This window comes from Sapajus apella, unplaced genomic scaffold (genome assembly GCF_009761245.1).
Source record: "Sapajus apella isolate SASKATOON/1434 unplaced genomic scaffold, GSC_monkey_1.0 scaffold27, whole genome shotgun sequence".
NCBI classification, from domain to species: Eukaryota; Metazoa; Chordata; class Mammalia; order Primates; family Cebidae; genus Sapajus; species Sapajus apella.
The window spans coordinates 2,459,294-2,483,166 of NW_022436967.1; the positions used below are offsets into that span (position 1 = coordinate 2,459,294).

At 35.6% G+C, this 23,873-nt stretch overlaps 1 non-coding gene across 1 annotated transcript; it reads right to left on the minus strand.

The window, feature by feature from the left end:
• Positions 1-2,925: 2,925 nt before the first annotated feature.
• On the minus strand, positions 2,926-3,089 carry LOC116560954. Its single transcript, XR_004273230.1, has one exon. It is a non-coding gene; the product is annotated as a U1 spliceosomal RNA (small nuclear RNA).
• Positions 3,090-23,873: the final 20,784 nt, after the last annotated feature.

Here is a 23,873-nt window from a genome sequence, read left to right on the forward strand (position 1 = left end):
GGGGACAAGACCCTGTCTCTGAAAAACAAACAAATGACAACAACAAAACTCTTAATTTGAAATTGTGAGAGACTGAAAGAAACTTCAACAGTCAATGATAGAGAAAGGCTTCATAATCTTTGCTATGGCTATAGATTAGTAATGAATCCAGCCTTACAGTTAATTGTTATATATTTTAGTAAATGGCATGGATTTACAGATACATAATAATCCTAAGTGAAAAACAAAATTTGTGAAATTATATGGAAAGTATGTAGCAGCTAAATTAAAACACTTATAACAATAACAATAGCACTAATCCACATAGAGAAATAACTTGATTCCAAATAGGAATAATTTTGAAGGGGTGATTTTTCTTATTCTTCTAAATGTTTCCCACATTTTTTTTTGTATTTTCCATTTTTAAAGATCTATATTTGTTTTACAACTACTTTTTAAAAAATGTATCAACTAGATATTTTGAAAAGCATTTTGGTTTTGTTTTAAAATTCAACACATTGACTGGTCAAAATTTTGCTTAGTGTTTGAATATAAATTCAGGTTATTATTATTACAAACTCTTTTATCCTAGTTTGTAATGGATTATAAATCTCCACAATAGATTTGGAATACTTAATGAAATGATATAATTTTGAGATGCACTACAGGAAGGTTTCCATATGCAATCCTTTGTCTCAGCTTGATCACAATAGGAATTCATATTGGTAATCCACATCACCTTAGGCAACTCCCTACTGTACACCATTCCCTTAGCACCAACTTTCACCTTATATCTAGCTACATCTGCTGATTTGCCAAGGCATTAGAATTGTGATATTTCTTGGGATTCAGATATGAACAGAAGAAACTGGTACACTCATTATGGAGGAGTAGAGTCAGAACTGGAAGGAATCCAGTACAATTCACCAGACTGAGCACAGAAGCTAGAATGGAACGCTCAGTCCTGGACAGCTGTGCATCCCGAGGAAAAAAAGACTGCTCATAAAACCACAAGTGTTTTAGGATCTGGGCTGTTAAGCAGTTGTGCTGTGGGATCTCCCTAAAATATTCACGCATAGAAAAAAAAAAAAAAAGAAGCTATTCCTACTAGCCAGGAGAAAACGACACTTTGTTTATGTAAAGCAACAGAGTATATCAGTCGGCACCTCAAGAAAGCAGCAGTGAGGGAAGCAGGACAGTGTCTGGGGAAAATTTGTGTAAAGCAATGAGGTTGTGGTCATAGCAGGGCCTCCACACCCTCAGCATAGTGGGTGAGACTCCAGTATCTCCTGAGTAAAAGGAACAGACCAGGGCAGATTTGTGTTTTTTGAGAATAAGCTAAATGGTGCACAAACTTGAGAAGCATAGCACCAGAAACTGTTCTTTATTTCAACAGTGTGTTGAAAACCTCTGGAATGCTAAACAACAAAACAAAACAAAAAGAGAGCGAGGCCAGGCGCGGTGGCTCAAGCCTGTAATCCCAGCACTTTGGGAGGCCGAGGCGGGTGGATCACGAGGTCAAGAGATCGAGACCATCCTGGTCAACATGGTGAAACCCCGTCTCTACTAAAAATACAAAAAATCAACTGGGCATGGTGGCGCACGCCTGTAATCCCAGCTACTCAGGAGGCTGAGGCAGGAGAATTGCCTGAACCCAGGACGCGGAGGCTGCGGTGAACCGAGATTGCGCCATTGCACTCCAGCCTGGGTAACCAGAGTGAAACTCCGTCTCAAAAAAAAACAAACAAACAAAAAAAAAAGAGAGCGAGAGATAGAGATAGAGATGGAAAGAAACCTCAAAAAGGAAACCAACACGCACAGTTATGAAGTTAAAATATTAACCTTCTAGCACAGTAGGAGTCTATTAATGTCAGTTAATTGGTGTCGTTCGGTTTAGAAACATCCACGCGATATTCTATTTCTTTTTTTCATCTATGAAATATAAGTGAAGAAGCATGTGTCATAGTTATATAATTTTTTGCAAGATTATAGTTAAGAAATTTTCAAGACATTTGCAGTTGCAATATGTTGGTAGTCTATTTGATATGATTATATAAACCTGACACAAAATACTTGTTACACATTGCATTTAGTTTCAATAATATTTTAAGAAAGATTTGTGTATTTGAAAAGTATCCCTTGAAATAATTCAACTTTTTTTTTTGAGTGTCGAAAAGTAAAGTTGGAATTTTAGGGCACATGTAAGCTATGATAGGTTGGAAGCGAAAAACACCCTAGAGATAATGTACTTTCCATCTCTCTTCTTATATATCATATACAAGCAAAGGAATTAATTTGACTGAATCACATAGCTCCTGACATGCCTAAAATCACATATCTGGGAATGACGGTCAGTAGTTCTGAATCTGGGTCTCCACTACAAAGAGCTGCCAACTGTAGTTTTGTTTCTGCTTTCTGATAATTCAGATAAATTTTCACTGAAAAGGAAAAATGAAAATTGACCTGGTAATGTAGGAAAAATAGGCCTCTTCATACATCAGTGAGTCAATTAAGTGAATGTAGTCTTAATCAATAAGTGAAGTATGTCACACTGTTCTCAGTGAGGTAGTCAATGATTCTGGGAAGTATATCTATACAAATCAGTCTGGCAGGCAATTAGGGATTTTATGTATTTCATTTCAATTACTTTTTGTTGTATTTAGAAAAACTTTTCCTCCTAAGAATTTATATCTTATGTATAGTCTTAGGTTTTGATTATAGAAAAGTGGACCATTTTATCTTTTCTCAGGTACAGATGTTTAAAGATTATATTATATGTTAAAATATAAAATATTGTTACCCAAATGAATATTACTTTTATTTATGCAAATATAAAATCCTATTTTATTGGTTAAAGAATTTATGTGGGTTTTGTTGATGAGTACTTCTGCTTATGTAGTTTTCCATAATTCCCTGAAATTATTATTATTATTATTATTTTTAAATCAGGGGAAAGCGCAAACACAGTCCCCCACTACCACAAATTATGTAGTCGAGTTTCCCACATTTGGGGAAATCCCAGGGGTCAGCACCTCTGGAGTGCAATGGATAAGCCTCGCCCTGGGAAAACCACCTTCATGATCATGGTATCTCCCCTGCCAGGTAAGTATAGTTCTCCGAAATTATTATCATACTGAAAAGTAACTGGAAATAACATTAACTTTTCAGGGATAAGAGTTGAGGAAATCTGGGCTATAGTTCAGTAAAAGGGAAATCTGGAAAAAATTTGATAATGCCATGGTAATAAGAGCTAGCATAAGCCAGCCCACACAGTGTGCATTCACTCCAGCTGGGAACAAACCATGTGAGAGAAACACTCATTATCTTCTGATTCCCATTTGGTACCTGAGAAAACTGAGGTACAGAAGGTTAGATAATTTGACCAAATTCAACAACTATTAAGAGATAGAGAGAGAAATCAAACCTAAGTAATCAGACTCCAGAACTTGAATGCTTAACCAACACCAAACTACTTCCTTTTAATATAACTAGCTTATCAAATGCATTACAATTTCCACACAGGAGAATTAAATTCTTTTCAGGGTTTCATTATCTAAAATATTTTAAATAATATTATTTCCCCTTCCGAAAAAAAACATGGTCTAGAAGCACTCTAGTCTCTGTCTGAAATATTATTTTCCCTTTTCTTTACCTGGGCAGAATTTGGAATAAAAAGCCATAGGGCCGGGCACGGTGGCTCACGCCTGTAATCCCAGCACTTTGGGAGGCCGAGGCGGGTGGATCACGAGGTGAAGAGATGGAGACCATCCTGGTCAACATGGTGAAACCCCGTCTCTACTAAAAATACAAAAAATTAGCTGGGCATGGTGGCGCGTGCCTGTAATCCCAGCTACTCAGGAGGCTGAGGCAGGAGAATTGCCTGAACCCAGGAGGCGGAGGTTGCGGTGAGCCGAGATCACGCCATTGCACTCCAGCTTGGGTAACAAGAGCGAAACTCCGTCTCAAAAATAAATAAATAAATAAATAAATGCCATAGACCACAAATTAATAAAAGGAGGAAAAAAAGATACTTTGTCAGTTACACCTGTTGCATTGCAAGAGACAAACAAAGAAAGTAGAAAGTACTCCCCAAGCAAGGCTTGAGCATAATACATCCAGGGTTTTTAATACATCAAAAGGGCAGGCTTTCTTTTATTTCTGTGTATTATCGACATCCCCTCAAAGATTTGTGGCCAGCAAGAAAGCAGGAATCTCATGTTGTGCAAATTAGGAAAGATGGCGCATGATACTAAGACTCTGAGCAAGAAAGTGAAAAGTGGACTATGTGGTCGTGAATTATCAAACTTCAACAGAGGCTTTTAAGAATGAGAGTACCAGTGTACATTTGAGTGAAGTCAAATATTTGCCCAATAAATATTATCGATCTATAAAGTTGTTGTGGTATTTGTCTAGAGAACAAAACCGTTGTCAATAAAGTCGTAATAGTATTTATCCAAGTTGAACTCTGTTATTAGAGATCTCTGTTAGTTATATGTAGAGAAGTCTGTTAGTTCAGCTTTTAAAGTTTAGAGTATGTGACATTAATTCTGTTAATCATGGTTGGGCGGAGTTTTTAACCATTGGTCCGCCTCATCCTCCAAGCCTAACTATTACTAAGACAATGAACACTTCCTTATAGCTTTTGTCAAATTCATAACAAAAATGCTTTTAATGTACTTCTTTATTTTCTTTATTGCCTACCAGATTATAATGCCATGATGATAGAAATAATATACTGTTATTAATACTATTATTAATCCAGCATCTCATATGGCACCTTACAGATAGCAGATTCTTAACAAACATTTGCTAAATAATTTGTTAAATGAATAAATAATTTACTGTATAATAACAAAATATGCAACCTTTTTTAGGGAAACAAGGATAAACTGTTCCTAGGATAATGTAAAAAGAAATAAATTAATCTTGCCTCTAGCCTAATGGATGATAGACAATTTCAGATTGATTCTACTAGTACCACCTTAGGTTTCTTATACAGCTGAATTTAGCTGGTGGGTTGGCTGGAGACTGTGGTCAGTGAGAGGAGTTGGGATGGCTGGGAATCTCTTTTCATGTCGTCTCACAGTGTACGCTTAATGACCTGACATTTCAGAGCACTGTTGTAAGGAGGTGAGATCAATGTTTAAGTCTCTGTTTCACATTTGCTGATTTTCAGTTGGCCATCACAATTTACATGACCAAGCCCAAATTCATTGTAGGCAGATAGTAAAACAGGGCATGGATACTAGCAAGACAAGTTCACTGAGAGCCATTACTATAACAAGCTACCATAGTAGCCCATGACATCTAACAAATGATTTCAATCTAGAAAAATGTACTTGCGTAGGAAATTTTCAAGGAAAACAATTGGGATACAATTTCACCAAAGAAAGAGGAAATGGCATTTATTTTTCCCCGATTTCAAACAAAGCATTTGATTGTCAAAGAGGTATCAATTAAATAATTCTAGCATGAAATTAAGCTTCTCTTTCAAAAGATACTATTATTGGTATTATTGATATAAGAGCATGAATCAGTGAAACTGTGAAATCAGAGAGCTTAAATGGGTGTTAGGAAGAAAATACCATCCGTTTTCCTTTCTAGCAAGGTATTACAGTTAACTTGTTTTAGAAAATTATAATTTATAATTTGCTCTAAGCATTTCTATAAAGGGAGATTCAGTTTCTCTTGAAATGTATTTTACTTTAAAAGGAAAAATGGAAAAATGGAAGGGAAAAGGCATTATATTATAGAAAGAAGGCATTATATAGAAGTCAAGACTTTGGAGTTAGATTTGGGCTTGAGTTGCAACTTGTTCTATATAATGCAAGTTTGCCTTCAATCAATAGCTTAATACTTCTAGGTCACAATTTATTGGTGTGTGAAGTAACACAGCCTCACTTTGTTTTGAGTTAAATTCAATAAGCTATTGAGAGCATTTTCACAAAACGTCTGACACATAGTAAGCACTCAATAAAACATAACTGATTATTACTTGGTATTTTTAATAAAAAGCAAAAATTCCAAGAATCCCTTAGAACAAGTATTTTCTACTTACTTTTTAATTCATTATTAATGGTCAAAAATAGTGAGACACTAATATATTTCAGCCATTTCTTTTTCATTTTCCCTTTGGTATAATCATAAACATAAAATGAATAATAAAAGTAGCATCCCATAGTTTAAATATTAAGTAATGTCTATCAACTACTGATATAAGAAGTAGTTATATAATGTTTATTACTCTTTAATACACTTACATATATACAGATACACATATATACTGTACATATCTGAGTTCAAGCCATTATTTAGTAATGTGGTTTCATTTAACTGGTAAAAATTAATATATTTCTCTTTCCTTTTTTTTTTTTTTTTTTGGCAGTGTCTTGCTGGGTTTTTCAGGCTGGAGTGCAGTCATGCAATCATGGCTCACTGTACTCTCCATCTCCCAGGCTTAAGTGATCCTCCTACCTCAGCCTTCCAAATAGCTGGGACTAAGGACTGCATCACCAATGCCAGCAAATTTTTCATGTTTTTGTGGAGATTGTGTTTTACTATGTTGCCCAAGCTGGTCTTGAACTCCTGGGCTCAAAAGATCCTACTACCTTGGCCTCCCAATGTGGGGTAAGCCACCATGCATAGGTCTGATCTTGCTTTCTTTGGGAAAGGAAAAGAAGAGAAAAGTATAGGCTATTTAAACTTACATTAGTCAAATATTTTGGGTTGCAAAAAACAAAAATTTGCTAGATTAAGTAAAATTTTAAATATGTATTATATGTGAAAAGTGTCTCATTGAACATAAAGAGCAGAGATGTAGATTGGAAAGAAGTGTCTAAGTGGCCCATTCCTGTAATCCCAGCACTTTGTGAGGCCAAGGTGAGAGGCTCTCTTGAGCCCAGGAGTTTGAGGCCAGCCAGGGCAACAGAGTGAGACCTCATCTCTTCAAAATTTTTTTCAAATGAGGTGGGTAGATCACTTGAGCCCAGGACATAGAGACTGCAATAAGCCTTGATGGCACCGCTGCACTCCCACCTGGGTGACAGGGTGAGACCCTGCCTCAAAAATAAATAAATAAATAATATATAAAAACAAAATTGTCAGCACCTTATGTGATTCAAATTGTTTGTTTAATTTTTCTTTCTCTTTGCAGGCCTATCTGTGTGGTTTAAGAACAGGATGGTCCTATAGGTCTCTAGAGTCCTGTTAACATGTTGTAAATAGAATATGATTTGTATCTCCCACTTGTTCATGCTGAGCCCCTCTCCAACCTGTTTCTCCTTGATCCCTCCCCAGGAAGCAGAGCTGTATGGACTCCATCAACAGAGTTCTCACCTTCTCTTGCTTTTAGTTGAATTTGGCCAATGGGAAGCATCAGAGACTTTTTAAAAACTAGTATTCCCCGTCTCTACTAAAAATACAAAAAATTAGCTGGGCATGGTGGCGCGTGCCTGTAGTCCCAGCTACTCAGGAGGCTGAGGCAGGAGAATTGCCTGAACCCAGGAGGCGGAGGTTGCGGTGAGCTGAGATCGCGCCATTGCACTCCAGCCTGGGTAACAAGAGCGAAACTCCGTCTCAAAAAAAAAAGAAAAAAAAAAAAAAAAAAAAAAAAAAAAACTAGTATTAGGGAACCATATTTAAATGCAGAGAGAATTCTGATGGAGACTTTCAACTGCTCCTTGCTTCTGGAAGCCACACAGAAAACATTTTGAACCTCTCTATGTTATGCATCCTGGTCCCTGAGAATCCAAGGACTGCTACACCATTTCTCCTCTCTATTTTCTTTCATCAAGGTATAGAATCTGCTTGCCTGAATCTGATGATAGTTTTCATGTAGAATTTCAGAGTCAGTGTCAGCAGGTATCCTATTTGAGAGGTTTCTGTTAGCTCTGCTTTTACAAGCCAGGATCTCAATATAAAATCAAGTTTTCATTACTCTAAAGATGAACAGTGAAAAAAACTCTACTCTTATGTCTAGAGAGAGACTTCCCAAAAAACTGGGATATTGCCTTCCTTAGTGTAAGTGCAATTGAGTGTGCTCTGCTTTGCAGTGATAGCTGGAAATACCAGGGTTTAGCTGAGAAATTTACTTAAAATAAAGCATATAGACCTGTGCCATATGATACTGTAGTCACTAGCCATATGTAGCTAATTAATTTAAGTTAATCAGAAGCAAATGGAATTAAAAGCTCAGTTTTTTGGTTGCACTTGTTATATTCAAGTGTTCAGTAGTCACATTTAGCCATTGTGATGATATGGGTTAACACACATAGACTCTCTTCTTCCTTTCAAAAAGTTCTATTGGTGAGTACTAATATAAACAATACACTAATTCTTGAAATATCCAGTACTATATTGATTCCATTATGGAGAAAGATTTATTCAAAACAGTTTTATGGTCAATTGATATTTATTCTGTAAATATACTGGAGGTTCTTTGAATTAATAAAGCAAACCAAAGATAAGAATTGGTAATATTTGTTGAATACCTGTCAAATGCAGGTACTATGCTGAGTTCTTCTCATGCATTAGCTCATTTAATTCTCAAAAGTCCATATTACTTGCATGCTATTAATGTCTCACACTCTGGAGTCTTACAGTTGGGAATTGGTAAAGGCAAAATTAGAATCCAGCTAACTTGGCTCCAAAGCCTATTTCTTAGCAGTCATGCTCTACTGCCTTCCTAATAGTTGGGGAAACAATGAATTACTTGGGCTTTCTTTTTTTTTTTTTTTTTTTCTGTGAAGGAGAATGAGCAGGTAACCATCATGAAGGAAAATGAGACCTTGTTCATTACCTTGCAAGCATACAATACTTCTGAATAATATTTTAAAATGCATCTGCCATATGAACTGAATATCATAGGAATTTGTTTTACATTTATATAAAACTCCTAGAATTTCTTTTTCATTTATTTCAAAAGGATTTAATCATTGTTAAAAGCATACAGATAGTTTTGAACAGATTTCAAAAAATATACTCCTAATATAGCATTCTTTCATAATCATCAGTAGGACATATATGTGTTGTTTTCTTTCTTTTTTTGTAAATTAGTTATTTAAAAAACCTTCTCATTGACAAGAAAAGTAAATAAACAAATTGGAATACTGGTGTATGATTTAATTTCCTTAATCTCAGTCAGCTCTACCAAAGCCTTTACTAGTATAAGGTTAAAGTATATAAAGAAGAATTTATGCCTACAATACTTGCACAGCCATGATGAGGAAACTAACATTTTATTGAAGAGTTATATCTTTACTACAATTATTTATGATGTTCAAAAATATACTTTGATTTTTTAAAAATATATTTTTTTATTTCACAAATATTACATGGAAGCACTTCAATGTCCATTCTATTTACACAGTATAAAAATACATAAGGGAAAAACAAATTGAGTAAATATTTTTTATTTAATAAAATATTTACTGTCTTATAGCACAAATATATGAGTTAAATAGCTGAAATGTATTTTATTTGCATACTTACAAAAATATCTTTAAAACAATGAAACACTTCTTGACAATAAATGTGTCTTTTTGCAAACAGAAGTCTCCTTATTTTTTTTTTTTTTTTTTTTTTTTAATTGGCAGCAGTTTGGTTTGCATAAGTTAGTAATTCCTGCTGTGCTAAACTAATTCAGAAAGAATGATTGACAGCAACTTAGGTATTCAAAGGCCAAATTGCATAGATCAGACCAGATTGACTTCCTCACTTCCCAATGTTCAAATAGGATATTTTTCTGATATCCTCAAGAGGTTTCTGAAGATTGCACCGCATTATTGCATCTACTAATTTCTCATCATGTTTCTCAACTTGTATGGAAAATGACAAGTGTCTGAGATGTTTTTCAGAATATGCCTCTTCTGTTAGAGAAAATTTGTTTCTTAAAAAATCATGGCAACAGTGCATTGTTCACTACGGTTTTGAAATTTGAACGTCACCCATGATCATGTTTTCAAATATTTTTATAAATTTATTTTAGAGCATTAAAAAGTAGAAAGCACATTTGGTTGTTTTTTTGGTTTATAGATTTGTTTCACATTCTTGTTCCTAATTAGCATCTGTGTAATCACCATTTAGTTGACAAGTTATGCACTGTGTTGCTAAGGAGTTATCTGCAGGTGTGTGTTGTGCAAACTCTGCACATTCCGAAGAAAGATTAGCCCCTGACCAGCTTTTAGGAAATAACTTCTAAACTTTTGGAATATCATGCTTGATATGTGTATGTGTGTTTACTTGGGACCTAGGACCACATTGGGTAGTCTATGATAACCATATAATTTAAGGTGGGGGCTTTGGGTCATGAGGTATCTCTTTGACCTCTGGTAAGAGATACTCAGTCAAGAGACTGAGTAAATGAGGCCAGCTATGCAGACCTGACTTGACCAAACCCACAAACATGTCTGGTCACTATGCCTTGCATGCGCTTTCCTGGATGGCAATACTATCTATGTGTTGTCACACATAATTGCTGAGAGGATTAAATGCTGTTCATATGACTCAACTGGGAGAAGAAAACTGGAAACTTGCACCTCTGTGCCTTTTTCCTTTCTGATTTTAATTGACTTCCTTTCACTGTAATAAAGCATTGCTGTGAGTGTAATAGCTTTTCTGAGTTCTTCTATTGAATCATTGAACCTGAAGATGGTCTTGGGGAACCACTGATTACACACAGGTACGTGTGTGTGTGTGTGTGTGTGTGTGTGTGTGTGTGTGTTTTGAAAGCACTTATAAGATCTTTATGTACTTCACCTCATAGAATCATAAAATCATTGATTTAAGGTCACTTAACATGAAGACCCACATATTCTTTTTTCCCCGTGATTGCCAAAGCTTAATAGATAAAAACTCAAGCATGAGATCTTTACTTTTTAAGGGTATAGTCTAAATTATATTGCCATTTCTTACTCAAGATTGTAGTATAGATCCATGTTAGATGCTACAAGGCAGTTTTATGTAAGTTATAATGACAGCAAGAAAATCTGTGATAATATTGCATTATTTCTAATAGATTTTCTTTGAAATTGTATTCCTGCTTGCACTTTAAATCTCACTTATTCAAAAACTACTGTTGTACTGGAGTGAGCATAGAAAGTCAACACCAAGACAAAAATATGCCAAATTGCAGGGGCTTTATTCCTGGCGGTCACGGAGGACTCACGTCTCTCCAACCTGTGGCCCTGAAAGGAGGGTGTCAAGACCTTTTATACCCATAAAACCACCTCGGGAGTGAGGGTGAGGGGCGAGGGTGGGGGTGAGGGGCTTCAGACATTGTGAGGGCTAGTGGATTCTGTAAATCCCCTCCTGGGTGGAGATGAGGGTGAGGGGCCCCAGACATTCCGAGGGCCAGGGGACTTTTGACATTCTGATTGTTACTTAAGTGGTTCACAAAAGTTAAGATACGCATTTGTTTACACATTGTCTGGGTAGGGTGCAAATCACAGGCCTTAATTACTTATTACAAGCTGCAGGGGCCAAGATGGTGTGGGTTTGAACTGCTTGCCTCTCACATTGGGGGTTACACAGAGCAGTTTCAACAGAAAGCCAAGGTATGGTTGAGGTATGCAGTTTTGTGGGGCTTTTACCATATCACATACAGTAAGCTATTATTATTGCTTAACCTAAAAAATTCTTGACATAATACACACAAATCATCTTATCTAATTCAGAGCTTAACAACTGTTTTATTCATATTCAGGTGAAAAGCCATGACATGATAAAGATAAAAATTTAAATCTGTGCAAACTAGAAATGAGAAATGATATCGAGAAAATAAGCTGTTCTTTGTTGGGAAAACAAAGAAAACAAACTAAAAATAATATTCTACCTCACCAGTGTTGTATTTGACCGGAGCGTAGAAAGTTATCACCAAGACAAAAGTATGCCAGATTGCAGGGTCATTTATTATGCCGGCGACCACAGAGGACTCACTTCTCTCCAACCTGTGGTGCCAAAAGGAGGGTGCCGCGATTTTTTATACCCGAAAAACCACCTTGGGAGTGGGGGTGAGGGGCGGGGATGGGGATGAAAAGGTTTCAGACATTCCAAGGGCTAGGGGATTCTGTGATTCACCTCCTGGGTGGAGACAAGGGCGGGGGTCTCCGGACATTCCAAGGGCCAGGGGACTTTTGTCATTCTGTTTGTTACTTCAGTGGTTTACAGAAGTCAAGATATACATTTGTTTACACATCGTCTGGGTGGTGATAGAAGTCACAGATTTTAGCAGTTACTGATAAGAAAAGGTAAGTAGCTTTACATAGTTTTGCAGAACAAACTAGCAGTTCTATTTACAGAGGCCAAGGACAGTAGTTATTGTGAGGAGAATGGGGCAGCCATTTCAACTTATCTAAAAACAGTTTTGCATTTTATAAAATAGTTTTGCTCCAGTTCTGGCTCTAGGCCAGCACAATATCACACCAGTACAAAAAGAAATCAAAGTGGCTAAAAAAAAAAAAAAAATATATATATATATATATATACACACACACACATATACATATATATGTGAAAAAATTAAAAATAATATTTTATGGGCTAAGTAGAAATGGCTTATAAAACAAACATTAACCTTAGAGGAAAGAATGATAATTTGATTCTGAAAAACTAAAACTTTTTATAATAACAGAACAATGAAACATACTTATAATAAAATTCATTTTGATATAGGAAAAAATATTTACAATAGAACAGGAAAACAATAAAGAAGGCTTATCACTTAAAAAAGATAGTGAGCAAAAATTATAAGCAGCTGTTTTACAAAAAAAAGTCACTGCTAATGGGCAATAAATTTTAGGAAATTTGCTTACTCTAGCTATAGTTAGCTCCATTTATACAAAGGAAAATATGCACGTTTGTATAGACATATATATGCATGTAAATACATAGAAAAATCAGCTTGAACAGAATAATAGCATATGATTAATAGTGATTCGATCTAGAAATGAGAAAGCAGGAATGGAAGTGGTGGTCCTACTAGTTAGCTGGGGATGCGGAGTAAAGTGTATTTGAATATTTTACTTCATATATTTTGTTATTGTTTGTATATGTTACATTAATTACATATTAGTGCAATTTTCAATTTTCAGTTTGAATACAATTTGTACTCAAATACCTATTTAATGATAGCCTTTAAGTAAATCAATTTGAAACAGAACTTAAAGAATGTGATAGTATTTTTCTTTCACCGGCAGGTAAGAAATTAAGTTTCAGTCAAAGGTGAGATACAAACACAGAGTTGATATTGATCCAAGAATAAGATTTCTACATAAAATTTCTCAATTAAACTATAGTTTTGTTTCATGCCTTCTGTTGATGACTGGCTAGATACGATTTTCCTAATCTCAAGAAGGCTGCTATCTTATGATTGGTAGATTTTATTGTGCTTTCTTAAATTTTATGAAGCATAAATTGCAACACATGGAGCAAATCTTTAGAGTGTAAGACTCAAAAGTGCCTCCCATTACATTATGAGCCTTCAAACACTATTGAAGTATTTAAATTATTTTTTAACTGTGCCCCCTCCCCCAACCTTTACACATATATACACAACACTGCATCTGATTTTATGGACTAGGAAATTGAGGTTTACAATTTACAACTTCTAATTTGCTGAAAGTCATATAACTATCACTACAAAACTGTAATTATCATTGGTATACTACACTCTCAGTCCAATACTTTTTCTAATACAAACACTGTAATTCTAAAGCACCTCATGGATTTGCACTAAATATTTAGTGCTGGTGAATCACTAACCTAGTTTTACTTCTGTAAATAGGGATTCACTTTTCAAAATAAAAGATAACCCTATATTTGAAGGATCAGTTAGCTAAAATGTCATTTCTTTTGGAAAATGTTCACAATACATGAAAAATAAAACATTACACCACTTAGAACATAGTGCACGGTTCTAAGTATCTCACATTTCTTAGCTAATTTCATCTTCACAACACCCCTATCAGGTAGGCACACTTATAATTCCCTTTTCACACATGAGGAAGATGAGGCAATGAGACAGCAAATGACTTGCCTAAGGTAAAAGTGGAGGTAATGACCAAGTCCAAACACAAACTGAGGTTTGAGTGACCTTATACTTAACCATTTCACTCTGTCTCTTGGAGAGTGGAAATCTCTCTGAGCTCCCTATGTGTTTTTACTACGTTCTGCTTTATGCCAGTGAGTTTTAGAATTAGTTGCTTTACACATGTTCATCACATGGTAAAAAATCGATTTTAAAAACTCATGTTGTTTTGAATTTTCTCCTGTTTGTGGTCTTGTCTTTTCTACCGTAAAGGAGGCCCTACACAGATAAGATATTGGCCCTACTTTGCTTTAGATACCTCCTAAGAGCTACAAAATTGTGGTTTACTTGAAGCAGGTGCTCTTAAAACATTTATCAAATGAAGAATGAATTAATGAAGAAAAGAGGAATTGTTCTGACTGAATAAATAAATAAAATATCATTTATTAAAAAATAAAATGTACAATTCAGTGATAGAAGATAATGTATTAAGATGTTATTCAATATTTCCTTTGAGAAAATAGCATCAGTGAGTTTTTCATTTTTACTGAGAGTGTGTGTGTGTGTGTGTGTGTTTCTTAATGAAACTTGGAATGCTTGGTCAGTGCTCAATGTGTTTGCGGCTGCTTTGAAATTATCATATTCAGGAGAGTTTAGTTAGACTAATTTTCTCTCTGAATTTAAATGTGGCTGCCTCCTTTAGGTATTGTAAGTGAGGTTAATGAAACGTTAACTTCCAATCCTAGTTGAGACCATTTATATGCTAATTATTAAGCAAAGACAGTCTAAGAAACAAATAGCCAACTGCACTCAAAGCACTTTTAGAAAACGTTGTCCTTATGGTCACTGTTATTTCTTCACTCATCTACAATGACTTCTTTTATCCAGTTATTCCCTATGCCAATTTTCCCAACTTAGATGACATTGCAAAGAAAGTAGGTTGTCTAACCATCTCCCTCTAACTTTATAGCCTTTACTTCAGAATACCCCACATTTTGTATGACACAGTAAAACAGAAGGGAAATATTTGGTGCTTAATGTTCTAAGAATCTGGTTTAAGTTATCCACAGTCACCTGTGATATGAAAATAATACATGGAAAATTCCAGAAATTAATAACTTTTGTATTTTAAATTGTGCACTGTTCTGAGTAGCATGATGAAATCTCACACCAGCATGCTTCATTCTACCCTGAACCTGAATCATCCCTTTGTCCAGCATATGCACACTGCAAATGCTATTCACCTGTTGGCCACTTAATAGCCATCTTATGGCTCATAGTATTGTGGTGCTTGTGTTCAAAGTCAACAGTAGTCTAAGACTATGTCACAGTGACTACATCATTCACCTCACTTCATCTCATCATGGAGGCATTTTATAATGTGGGCTTATAAAATTCTCATCATGTAGGCATCACAGAAAAAGACGCATGAGTACAGCATAGAAAGATATTTTGAGAGAGAGCATATTCACATAACTTTTATGACAGTGTATGGTTATAATTGTTTTATTTTATTGTTATTATTGTTAATCTTTTATAATGCTTAATTTATAAATTAACCTTTATCATAGGTAGGTATGTATGCAGAGGAAAAAATAGTATATATAGGGTTTCAGTACTTTGGTATCTACTGGGGGGTTTTGGAACATATCCCCTTCAAGTAATGGGGAATCACTGTACCAAATATATTGATATGCCTCTCAAAATAAACAATTGAATCATTGTTATGATTTTTTTTTGAGAAATTACTTCTCTAAGGAATGTCTAGTATTATAACATCTGTATTAAGAGAGCCACTAAAATGGAATCACTGAACACTACTCTAGTCAAAGGCAGACACAGAACTTTACTGTGCTTAAGAGAGATTGGGAGTTTTTGCTCTCATTGGGAGTTTTTGCTTAAAAGCTAAGTCTAGCATGGTTGTGAGAATAAGAAACTGTTGATTTTAAGACAGAGATTAATTCCTTTCTAAAACTTGCCCCTTTGCTTTAGCTTCACAACTTATTGGTGAGGTTTGTCATTTCTTGTCCACAGCAGTTGGAATATATTTTTTCACTAAGTGCTAGAGCCACTGATAACTTGATAACACATGCTTGCTCTATTTCCTCACTCACTCAGCAGTCCTTTATTAAGCAGCGATCACGTGGCTGGCTCCAAAGCAGTTGGACTAGTTTAATGTGGCTGCAACTGTGGGAGCAGCTTCAACTTGTCTGCTTTGTTAAAAAAAAAAAAAATGTAAAGTTACCTTGAAAGTATGTTGGAGTAGGCAGATAGCCAACAATGGAAACCAACTCAGTAGTCTCACAGGAAATTATTATTATTTTTTAAACGAACAAAAAAATGGACATTTCTGGTCTTAAACTTAAAACTCGCCAGATCCAGACAATGAAATGTCAGGCATCTCAAAAGGTATAAAAGAACTGAAATTCATCAGATAATCACATCCAGACAATGAGATGCCAGGCCCCTCATTTGTCATGATTGCTTCCTTGCCCCTCCCAAGTTCTTGTATATATATATATACACACACACATATGTATGTATATATATGTGTGTGTGTGTGTGTATGTGTGCGTATGTGTATATATATATATATATATATGAATAAGAAATTGTTGATTTTAAGACAGAGATAAGATTAGTTCAGAGTTTTTGTGTAAATTAAACACTAGTATCAAAAGCATACTAATGCAAGGCCAGCATCTGGGTCCATGTGTCAGAATAACAGGGATTTCTTGAATCACTGATCTTTTCTTTAGTAGAATATTGTAATAGGTTATAAAAAGTTTACAAAAAACCTACCTTACAGTCAAAATGATTAAAATTGGACAGATTTATGTATATGGTGTTATTAAAATTAGCTTTAACTTTAATAATATGCCATAAAAAGGTAAAAAAAAAGTTTGTCTACATTTTGAGTAAAGTACAGGAAAATTAATGAATGGAAAGAGACCAATTTAGTTGCCCTCATGCTTTCTGAAGTAGTAGATCTTATTATTTGGAAAATTAAGTCTCTTCTCTATCAAAAGGTAAATGTTTTTCTTTTAATTAGTGATTATTTTACAGTGACCTGTGATCTTATTTTGTGAGAACAAATGTCTTAAAACTTTGATATTTGCCGGACTTTTCAAGACCAAAATTTTAAGTTCCAAATTCAGTCCTTCTGATCTCATACTAACTTTTTCATATATTAGGTTTCCTGAAGTTCAAGAGAGACATATTATGTTCATTAGGCTTATTTGTTATGCTAGAATTATGCAGGAAGTATTGTGAAATCTGTGGTAGTGTTTAGCTTCCTTTGGGTTATATTTACACAGATGTGTTGTTAATATGTGTTCCAGGGTTATATGTGATTCCTAAGATTCTAATATATCTTAATATAGATTGTTGGTAAGAATAATTATGATTATTAGGTTAAATTGTTGTATGCCACAGAAATAACTAAATTTCCTTGCCAACTGTGTCTTTAATGACGACCACCTTAAGGCTTTTGTCATTCAAAATTGTTGTTTTACTTTAATCCTTCTCAAAAAGTCACTTACAGTCAACCACAGTTCAGGACTGGCTTCTTTGGAAGAATAAGTGAAAAGGACTCTTGAATGTAGGTTTCTGAAAACTCTGGAAATTGTGCCATTGCATTAGAAAGAAAACTTCCAGTGTACTAATTGAAAGGCTGATGTGTTCATAAAGATTGCTAACCCAATATGAAGCAGAGAGCAGAAATTACTTGCATAAACTGAACTAATAAAGGACTAAGATAATTTTTTTTTCTTTTGGTTTGAAATATTGCTGATTGGTTTTGCTTTGTTTATGAGAGTCTGGGGAATATTTTTATTTTGAGGTATTTATAGCTTTAAGTATCTTGAGTATACTTTTGTGAATAGAATTTGAGGAATATTTATCTTTGTTCCTAATTTCTTCATAATTTGCAAACTTTTTGTGAATATTCTTAATTCCTGGTAATATGTTTGCTTGCATATGTTTACTAACAACCTGTTTACTTTTATTATGGAACTCATTTGAAGTAACTGGTTATTTTCTCAGAGCTTTAACTGAAATGGCCTTGTGAGAGGTCTAGCAAAGCCAATTTAGGACCGCTTAAGTGGACAATGATTCTTGATGGACTTTGCGTGGATAAAAGGCCAAGTTTATCTTGCAAGGCTGATTAGTCCATCTTGCAGGTTGATCAGTCCTGTTGTGATTTGTATTTATTGAAAGTGGGGGACTAGAGAGATAAATATTATGTTTTAGAAGAAAACTATAGTACTAGACTAACCTTTGATTACTGGATAGCCACATGGTCATCTATAAAATGGAGCTGCCCACAATGACCCTCCTCAGTAGGAAGCAGCCAGAAAGACTGATGACAGTATTATCCATGATTGACAAACTGGAAAATAGAAAAGGGGGACTAAAACCAGCCCAAGAGTTCCACAGACAGTTTTTTTTTTTTTTTTTTTAATAATTATAGAACTTGACTCTTCTGGTCTTAAAGCTTAAAACTCACCAGGCCCAATGAGGTACCAGGCCTCTCAAAGTGTATCAAAGAACTGAAACTCACCACATCATCACACCCAGACAATGAGACACCAGGCCCTTCATTCAACATGATTGCTTCCTCGCCCCTCTTGAGTTTCTGTTTTCATGTATCTAGTTACATTTCTTTTTCTTCCCTGCTATTAAAACCCTAATTTTAGCCCATCAGGGAGATGGATTTGAGACTTAGCTCCCATCTTCTCAGCTGCAGCACCCGATTAAGGCCTTCTTCCTTGGCAATAATCATCATATCAATCAATGATTGGCTTTCTATGCAGCAAATAGCAGGACCTAAATCAAACTCTTGGTGTTTTGGTAACAAAATGAGCAATGAGGGAGCCCCCTGGAAAGGAAGTCCTAGAGATGCTGCCCACTTATAGTTAGCAAAAATAGCAATGGCTACTTTGGCTACTTCTGGCCTTGTAAGTGGACTCTCTAGCCCTAAAGGAAACTTAGGCCATATCCTAAGATAACCACACTCAGGATTTTCCCTGCTGATGAGCATGCACCCTAGAGTAAACTTGTGCTCATTACAATAGTAAAAAATAGTAAAATTACTGTTAATACTTAAAAATCTCCTGGATGGACATTTTTAAATACTAATTAGATACATGACATGTGTACCTGTGCTAGCATGTGCAGCCACAGAGCATATATGCCCAAAGAGACCTCCCAAAGTATACTTGCAAGGAACACCCCCTCATGCCCCTTTAAGAACCATGTGAGATTCTCATAAAAAGAGTCCCTCAGAACTAGCTGCTGCTGGCTCATTCTTTCAAGCACCTAACTCTGTTTTGTCTTTCAGAAGGTACTATCTCTTTAAATAAACACTGCTACTTCAATTTTTCCAGTTGGACCAGCCAGGAGCTGTTTTCTGGCAAGATCAGCCCAGCCAGAGCTGTTTTCCACTCCTCTAGAAATGTGCTTTATCTTCCTTCAATAAAGTATGAATCTCTTGGCTGAATTCTTTCTTTCAAGTTGGAGAAGGACTGACAATCCCCACACTTTCCAGTAAAGGTAACAGAGACAAAATCTGCAAGTTCCTGTAGCCTGGGCAAGTGCAATAGAAAAAGCTTTGACTTCTAATAACACATGGGGAATCTTTCCTTTGGAACCAAGAAGACTGGAACATGACCAGAACCTGAACACCAGAACTCTTTCAGACACAAGGAATCCCTTGACCTGGAATATGTGGAGCTAAAATTTACCCCTACATACTTTACTGTAGACGACAAAATTTGAAGCTCTTGAATCAGACCTTGCCAAGCCAAAATTCCTAAATTACTTCTCTTGCTTTCCAAATTATAAACTTTCCCCAGACCCAAAGTTAGGAAGGCAGATTTGAGCCCACTCCTGCCTCTTTGGTGACAGGTTTTGCTATAAAGCTTTTCTTTTCTAAAAGACCCCATGCCATGGTATTGACTTCTGTGTGCAGGGAGCAATAAGCCTGTTCTCTGGGTAACATGACCAACAGCCTGTCAACGAAGGGTAATAGAACAATTCCAAAAGGAAGAGACTTTGTATTTTTCCTATCAAAATATAATTATCGTATCTGTTTTCAAATAGTTAATGCATACATGAACAAAATTTAAAAGGTACACAAGTACATTTCAAAAGTAAATCTACCTTTCACTCACTTCCCTTAGTCACCTTTCTCTTCTCTAGATACAAACACAGCTGTCAGTGTGTCAGTCCCAGGAACTGTTTGTGGAAGGAATTGTTCATTCTTGAGTTAGGGGGAAGGAAAGCGGGCATACACATAAATGTACCGGGCCATGAAAAATAAAGATTTTAGCAATTACAAATAAATATTTCAGAAATTCTTGAGGAAAAATGGCAAATGTGAGGAAAGAAAGAAAAGGTGGTATGAGAATAAAGATAACATGTAGCTGCTTTTGAAACAGAAGCTCTTCTATTTTCCAGTATTTTGAATGTTTATAATTATATATATATTTGATATATCTCCTGAACGCAACAGGATTAAACCTAGCTTAATTGAGTATCTATTGAGTACTAGGCATAAGTATAAAAAATATAAGCAATATATGGACTTTGCCTTTCAGGTATTCACTATAAGTTTTGGCAAATAAAAATATGACACTGTATGTTGGTGATAAATAATTAAAAACAAAATCTCCTCCCAACCTGGGAAAATTCTCCACAAAAGAAAAGAAAAAACAGAGTTGTGTTATTGAATAAGCATTAAACCAGACTGTAGATCTGCTAAGATATTGCAAAACAGAAATAAATCTCATCCTTTTATGTAACCAGGCAGATACAATCCATTATGCACATGTTCTTAAGATAAACAATAACTAGTCTTCAAGAGCTAGTTAGGACTTGACAGCACCATTTGTTACACATAGTCCATCCTAAATTCACTGGGTAATTGGAATGATGTCCTGTGTGTTATCCAAAGGAAAAATAAATTAACATATCTTTATAACATAAGCTAGTTTTGCAATTTTAAGCTAAATACCTTCTGAAGTTAGGTTTCTACCCACCCACAGAAATTGGGAGATGGGCACAATGTTCCTTGATGATGAGGACATTTCAATGAGATGAAACCCAAGTCCTAGGGTAAGACATTTCTGGACCTGTCACCAGGCAAGGGTCTTATTTGACATTTAAAAATATTTACACACATTTTTAAAGACACACACAAAAACTCAACTTCCATCTGCAAGTTTTCTCAAGTAAATGCTCTAAGAAAGGGAGGGGATGGATGTCTATTCCCTATTTCCAACAAAGAGAATTGTTTCTTTTCCAATTTGTATTTACTCAGAAAACACTCTTTGTTAGGACAAAAGAGTGACACTAAAAATTTCTAACTTCGTTGCTATTTTCATCTTTCTCTGGACAAGTTGCAGCCCTCTAAATAACCCGAAAGCCCGTGGTAAAACACAACACAATGCAACTGCCAGAATTCTGATAAAATAACAAAACAAGTACATTTTTAAAAGTGTCTACACTACTGGCTGTAGGAATAACTTTTGAATTTATCATATCAAGAGCTAATGGTTACATCAGATTCTTAACTAGTGTGATGGTTAATTTTATGTGTCTACTTCAGTGGTCTAGGATATGCCTTAACAGCTGCTTAAACATTATTTCTGAGTGTGTTTGCAAGGTTGTTTCTGGAAAAAATACCTTTATGTTGAACTAAGTAAAGCAGATTTTTTCACCACAATGCAGAGGGGTATCACCCAATCCTTTGAGGGTCTGAATGTTAGGTTGGTGCAACAAAAAAGCAGAGGAAAGCTGGGTGACTCACGCCAGTAATCCCAGCACTTTGGAAGACCCAGGCAAGCAAGTCACACAGTCGAGTTTGAGACCAGTCTGGCCAATGTAGTGAAACTCGGTCTCTACTAAAAATATAAAAATTAGTCAAGCATGGTGGTGTGTGCCTGTAGTACCAACTACTTGGGAAACTGAGGCACGAGAATCACTTGAACTAGGGAGGTGGAGGTTGCAGTGAGCTGAGATCATGCCACTGCACCCCAGTCTGGGGGACACAGTGAGACTGTTTTAAACAAAAACAAATAAACAAACAAAAAAGCAGAGGAAGGACAAATTTGCTTCTGTTTGAACTGGGGATATGAATCTTCTCCTGTCCTTGGATGTTGGCACTCCTGGTTTTCAGGCCTTCAGACTCAGACCTAATTATACCACCGGTTTTCTTGGTTCTCTACCTTGCAGACAGCCAATAGTGGTATACTTAACCTCTGTAATACGGTGAGCCAATTCCTTCTCGTATACCTACCTATATCCATATACATATACTATAAGCTCTGTCTCTCTGGAGATGCACAAAAACTTTCCATGGTCATACAATTATTTTTAAAATTGTTGTGATGACCTTATTGCTTGCATTTTCAAATGGGTATTATCTAGGTATTATGTGGCAGCTCCCGGCAAAGCCTTATCCAATCCAAAGCTAGAAAGTAGCTTTGCATGGGAACCTGATGATCTAAAATTTTTCCCTGCAAGGCCACCTGCCCAAAACTTTAATATTCAATTATATTTTTATGAAAATGTAGGCTCTTTAGTCATTGTTCTATTTTCTCCAAATATAGTTCTCAGATGTGTGAAGTAAAGATATTAGTGGCCTTCATTTACTACCAAAGCCTCATTATGAGGTAGCTGTTGAATGGGACAAAGTTCCTGTGTTTCACGTGTACGGCTCTCATTAAGTGTTGAAGGCAAACCTGCCCAATGGGCCTTTTTTTCTTTGCATTGGGCCGAAGTCAATAGCCACACTTTTATAACAGTTAACTAAATCTACATTCATGGCAGGCATTCACCTTTGTTTATTTAACTATTTTGAGATTGTAGACAACTTGGATCTCAAATTTAGTTGTATGACACTAGACCTACTTTTTCAACCTCTGTGTGTCAGTACTAGATTTCTGTTTGTCTACTGTTCATTTTTTTCTACCTCATTCTCCAATCATATCAGTTAAAACATTTTTTTGTATCCAATTTAGGGCCCATGTACTTCGTTGCATTTTAGCTGCTTTTACCTAAAGTAGCTACCTAAAGTAGCTAAAATGTTATTATCAAAAATTACTAATGAAGATGTTTTCATTTCTGCTTTATGAATAATCAGATTTTTCAATTTGTAAATCAAACCCCATTTATATGGAGTACAATTTGGAGCTGATTGGAGATGAGATTGTGGAAACCATCACTAGGAATACAGAAAGAAAACGTAATGTAAAAAATAAATTTGTTTGTTTTCTAGTAAAATGTGATCTTGAAGTAATTGAAACCACCCTGCTGTGAATGGGTCAGCAAGGCAGTCTGTGAGACTAGTCATATGTTTGCAAGAATACCTCTTCAGTTGAGTTCAGTACCAATATCAATAACTTCTGAAAATTTCAAGTCCAAATTCCTTGTGGAATGCCCAGCCCAGTCATTCTGAGGAGCTGGCTTCTTATAAGAAACGCAAATCAAACTTTTGAGTTGTGGTTGGTTTAAGGTCATTATTGATAGTCCTGTGGGTGATCATCAACATTTGAAAAATTGAAGGACACTTTTATGTAAACAAAATCTTCTGGTCAAGGTAGGGGGCTGACTTCTTCCAGTGGGTTATTCCAGGTTCTTACCACTTCATGTCTCATGGTTCCTAGGGAAGAGAAAAGTCTTTTTAACTACTGAACATGATTACTAAAGGATTCAGTTAAATAAGGTGCAAAACTTGGCCCTAGATCTAAATTCACAGGCCTTCCAAAGATAAATTGAAAGGGAGAGATTCTGTGCTTGCTTCTAGAGATCACATTAATTTTAAGCAAGGTTAGTGGTAAAGCTTTAGGCCATCTTGATATACCAGGTT